Source organism: Crocodylus siamensis, chromosome 4 (genome assembly GCF_052110815.1).
Source record: "Crocodylus siamensis isolate JL-2025a chromosome 4, ASM5211081v1, whole genome shotgun sequence".
Taxonomy (NCBI): domain Eukaryota; kingdom Metazoa; phylum Chordata; order Crocodylia; family Crocodylidae; genus Crocodylus; species Crocodylus siamensis.
This window is the reverse complement of record NC_143398.1, coordinates 122,387,912-122,393,911: the sequence shown is the minus strand read 5'-3', so window position 1 is coordinate 122,393,911 and position 6,000 is coordinate 122,387,912.

The following is a 6,000-nucleotide window of genomic DNA, read 5'->3' as shown; positions in this document are numbered from 1 at the left end:
AAGGCCAGTGGAACACGCACTGTCGCTGGAACTGGCCCCATGCCTGGCATGTGATATATTGCTAGGGTGAGATTGGACCCCAATCTACAATGTCCTGGAAAGGGTGCTGGATGCTGATACTGGATGTCAATGGCTCAGAGACTGATGGGTGGCTTGGGGAAATTGAAGATGGTGGGGAGTCGGCAGAGGATGCAGGGGAGGTGGACCTATGTGACATGGTCAGTGGGCTGCAGTTCAGGGAAGCACAAGAAGAAAACTAGGAACTTTGAGCAATCTGGACATGAATCCTAGAAGCAAGGAATGACCAGCAGGAGACTACCACCTGAGCCTTGCAATATGAGGTAAGGGACCCGTTGATTTACCAGGTCCAGAGGGGGTGGCATATGGGGCAGGAGGAAGCCCAGTTGGTAGTACCCACCCAATTCTGCCAACTAGTATGGCGGTTGGCCCACGCAAACCCCACAGGAGGGGACCTAGGCCAGGACAAAACTATAGCCAGGGTGGCTTGCTGGTTTGTTTGGCTGGGACTGGGGCAAGACATTGCCCATCAGTGCGCAGCATGTCTGGAATGCCAGCAGATGTGGGAGGATCACCCAGCTCGAGCCCCACTCCAGCCATTACCCATTATCGATGTACCATTCTCACAGATAGCAATGGATGTGATGGGACCCCTACCCCAGAGTAGCACAGGGCACCAGTATATACTGGTGTTCATTGATTATGCCACCTATTAACTAGAGGCAATCCCACTCTGGGTGGCGATGGCTCCATGAATCCCAAAGCCCCAGGATGACTCAAATAAAATTAAAATACAAAATTAAAAGGGAAGTCTCCACAGGTCAGGAGGAGCTAGAACAGCACAGCAGGTAGCGACATGGCAAAAGAAGACCCTGTGCTTTGGCAGGGACGGTCCAATGTCCCGTGGTCATCTTGCACAGAAAGGGGCCAGGAGATGAGCAAGGAGAAAAGGAGGAAGGTGAGGACATCAAAAGAGCAAGCCAGTAATCCAACATCTGGCTGTCCTGAGGGTTGGTGCATGGCTGAGGTGTAGGGAAGGTGGAGCCCCAAGAAAGCCCACTAGGGACAGTGCCCAGTCTGCAAGAAGCTACAAGAAAGAGCTCCACCACTGAAGAAAAAGACCAAGTCATGGCAGGAAATTATCAGGGCCTCTTTTGGGGTGAACGTGACCCAACATCAAGTCCACCAGAACACACCCTGCGGCCAGCACCGAGTACACACTCCAAAGCGGCAAGGGAGTGCCTCCATGAGGCCAGATGAGTGCAATCTGGTTGCCCATGTTCGCAGGGGACTGGGCTCATTGGCTCAGGACTGGTCCTTCCAGTTTTGTGGTCCTACATACCCTGGTATTCACTAGTGGTTCTCTTCTGTTGGACCAGTGGAAATCCACAACAACTGCATATGAGGTGGGCAGAATACAACATTTTATCTCTAGGAAAAGACTTGCACTAACATACAAAATATCCACCATTTACTGAAATGGCTAATACTATGACAATGCAGAATACTTAATATTCTGAATGTGTTGCAGATAGTGGAAGACAGGAAGTAATTATGGGGTCACAGAATGTGTGACAGACATGACAGCCAAAACAGAGAAATACAGTTCATATTCTCTCTCTAAAGAACACCCATATTATTGTTTACTTGTGCACCTAAAATATGTATGATTATTTTCCAGCAGGGGGTGATGTGAGAACATGGTGGGAAGTGCCCATTCATTCCCATAACATAGTGAGAAGGTGTATCAGGAGGCAGGCATTAAATGTAGGTAACCTCCACAAACAAAATATAAACATTAACTTGTGCTGCTTGTATACATTTGTAAGCCCACTAAAGCTACAGTCCACTGAGTAGCCACTAACACTTAAAAATGAGTCACAAATACCTATTACTGAACAAGGTTGAAATGTGTACTCTGTTTCTGTAAGTGTAAAAGGGATAATACATTTTTACACTGTTTTTCATGTAGGCAGTTGCTTGGAGGCTATATTAACAAAGTAAGCTGTTTGAAAGAAATCAGATCTGCAGGCAGGTTGCCTAATCTGTTTTATTGACAAATCGACTTATTATTTGATCAACTTGAATATAGTCTTCAAGATATATTTCTATTAAAAAAGTGGAAGGAACACTAAGAAGAATACACTTAGTCCATCAACCTCTTTCAGCTGTCACTTAAATACTGATATATCTGCAAGAAAAGAAAAGAAAAGTTGTACAGCTGTTTTGATCATGCTGTCAGAATTGTCTTTACTGTCTGCTGGGGAATTGCCTATGTAATTTCCTCTTTCCTGATATGATAATATATTGACCTTCCTTATTCAGTCAAAAGAAAGCAGGTTATGATGGTTCTACCCACCTCCTACATGTAGCTTCATATCAGAAGAGAAACAAAGCATCTTTGAGAATCAAAATCACTCATACTTCATTTCTTCAGTGTTCCTTTTCAATGGGACCTGGAAACAAAATAGAGTTATGTGGTTTGATCTCAAAAGTTGGAAACTTCACAAAAAGAAAATAAAGTCCTAATTTAAAGAAAAACAAATTTTACAGACCAAAGTTTTTTGGAAGGGAAGGAAAAAAGGCATTAAACCAGACTTGGGGAATTATTGAGAAAATAAAGTTCCCTTCATTTTGTTAGCGGGCTAAATGTAACACTTTAAATGACAATTTTATAAGATGACCTGCTACTCAAGTCATTTTTGGTGACACATAAAAGAGTCCTAGAAGGGTTTCTTTTAATGGATTCATTTTTCACAACAGAAGTTCATATCCTACTCTAGTCTGGAAGATTTCATGAAGAGTGAAGAATCAGCGTAATAGTGACAGAGACAGACAGACAGAGAGACAGAGAGTACAAGTTGAGTGACTGAACTGAGAAGGGGCTTGTTGTCAGATTTTAAGTAGATTCTTTAGTTAGTTGTTGTTGTTAATACTTCAGCAACTAATTAGAATTTTTGATTCAGGGAGCCTTTGGAAAGGCAACAATTTTGTCCTATTAACTAAAGCTGTGTATACACATTCAAGTAATCTTGGACAATTCTCCCAGGTTTGTTCTCCTGCTAGAGAAACCTATCGTGGGTTGTGTACAGAAATTTGAATACTGAGGCTCTGAAGAGTGGAGAACTTGCTGCGTTGACACTGGGCAGCCAGGGGGCAGTGGGGAGGAAACAGGTTGGGGGGTGCTGTTCAAATATCTCAACTGGCTCTGCAGTCTTGCTTAGTCTGCCTGATGACATATGGCAGCAATATATAGGGCAGCCCTGATTGGCTGACCCAGACTGCCCATGCTGACCTCGTGTTTCCCTGAAGCACAATGTGGAGGTTGGAAAGGGGGTATGTTCTGCTCCCTGCTAGAGTAGCAGAGCCTAGTGAATGACACACCGTCTTCCTGGAAGGAGAATGTAGGGCAGGGGATCCTGTAGGACTACATTCTTTTCTGAGAGAAGCTATAGCATGTACAGATATTCACTTATAGGAGAAAATATCCTGGGAGTGATTTAATCCTGGTTATTCCCAGGTTACTTTTCTACTGCAGCAGCCATTTTTACTCTGGAAGAAAAAGCCTGAACTTCTGTATACTTGCAGTTTCTTCTGGAAGAACAGTGACTCTTTTCAAGGGAAACAGAATGTCTATACCAGTCCAATGTTATTAGAGCTCATAATAACAAGCCTCAAAGACTTTACAGACCCTTCCATACAGACCTAAGACACATGAAACGTGTCATTTCTAATGGTTATTTTCAATTTATAGATTTTATACAGAATAGGTCCTGTAACTAGTTCAATTACAGTGGGAACATCTACACATGCAATTAATGCACATGGGTAATTCCAGAGCTTATTGCTCTAGAGTTTTTTGTTGCTAGGTACACATTTGATTGTGTGCCTGGGAACAAAAAATTCTGGAGCATATTTCTCTGGAGTTTATTCACACACAGTACATGGAGCTTGGAGGAAGCAGCCCAGGCTGGCAGAGAACCTAGGAGGTCAGCCTGCTAGCTCAGGGCTTCTCTGACCATGCTCCATGTGAAATAGGGGGAGGGGGGAGACTAGCTAAGGCATGAGGGTGCTTTAGTATGGGGGCTGCTCATGCCTCAGCCAGCTGCTTTGCAGTATGTGGAGCCCCGTTGGAGGAGCCCTGGGGCTCCACATACTGCAGAAGAGCTGGCTGAAGCATGAGGGTGCTTCAGCATGGGGTCTGTCTGCCAGCTAGCCCCACACTGAAGCACCCTTGTGACCCAGCGAGCCCTATCACTATCTACATGTGTGTTTAAGCGCGATAATTTACTGTGCCACCACATAGTATTTGTGTCTGATGAGACGATCCAAAGGCACAGTAAATTATTCTATTGTGCCCTAATTTCTGCTCACATGTATACAGTGATGCTTTACTGTCCAGTAAATTAATCTACTGCACTGTAAAGTGCAAGTGTAGATGATCCCAGTATGACTTTTCCCCAAAACAGTTAGGTTGAGACAGCCCATAGTTTAGAAATAATTATACAAAAGCTAACTTATTCTCCTATCAGTATGACAATAAGCTAAGCCACCTTAGGCCCACTTAGACTAGTATACCTGTGTCTATGCAAGGGCAGTTACACAAGGCAGAGGAAGTGAAAACAGGCTGAAATCTATTGTATGCATCAGTTGTCCCATGGTAACTGTCCAATTGCCAATCCAGGGCTAAGGTACCATAGTTTAACTTTCACTTACCTTAGAGTAAGAGTGTGTATGTAGACTGTTACTGTGGAGCAGCTGACACACGCTCGGTCCCTGTATTTTTATGCCCTTGTTCATGAAATGGTAAAGTTAAAGCAGTACAAATACTGTATGTTGAAAAGCACTCACCCCGGAGGGAAAAAAACGCAGCCCCCCCAACCCCTTAAAAGCAATTTAACCCAAATCATTTCAGATTTTCCTTCTTTTTCATTATTTGTTATTAGATTTTTTAATCATTTTGGAGTTAGGCCAAAAAATGTGTACTATATAAAGAATTTTTAGCCTTATTGCACTCAGTGGCAAAAGCTGTATTGACTTTAGTAAAACTAGAGCTTCATACATAGCATTGAATCCTAAATTCAGGGTTTGTGATATAGAAGACCCCAAGTGGAATCGAACCCATCCTGTTTGGAGCTTTAGAGTGAGAATCAAAGGTAACTTGAACTAAACTACTCCTACTTTTCATTTTGCAACACCAAACCTGGCTGACTATGGAAATAACTCAAACCACCCACAATTTGCCCATCTCTGTGTTTTGCCATTTATTATAACTGCAGACATTTAATGCCATGCTTGTCTGAGAGCTTTTTTCTCTAGCTAATAATACTTTGCACTGCTGTAGTGCCTTTAATCCAAAGATCTCAAAGTGCTTTGCAGGCATTAATGAATTAAGCCTCATAACACCGCTTTGAAGTAGGTATTATTATAGCTGTCTTGGAGATGGGCTGAGTAATTTTCCTGAAGTTGTACAGCAAGGCACTGACAGAGTCAAGAATCAAACACTGAAGTTCTGTTCCTCATACTCCGCTCTAACCACTGGGCAATTCTCTTCACATTTAATCTTTTAAATCATTTAAATGTTAAATAGCTACTCTGATTCACTTACTGTATTTAAATGCTTTTTCTAGCACTACTTATTCATGGATACTTCTGCTTCAGTAGAGGACTGTTTAATGTCTTGTCTACACACACAAAGTGGACTGATTACCTATACCTGCATCATTAAGACCCCTAATGTGACTGCAGGTATCTTGGAATAATTGTGCCTAGAATTTGCATAGTTGTTTCTGTGTGGGTAGGGAAATAAGCTACATCAAGACAAGGCATATTTAGAGTAATATGACTGCATCTACACTAGAAGTTTGAACTGTTGTAGAAAAATGAATGTTCTTCCATTGAAATACACAAGCCAGTGTGAAAACTGGGCCTAAATCAAATTAAAAATATAATCCCTAAAGCCACTCTAAAACCTCAATAAAT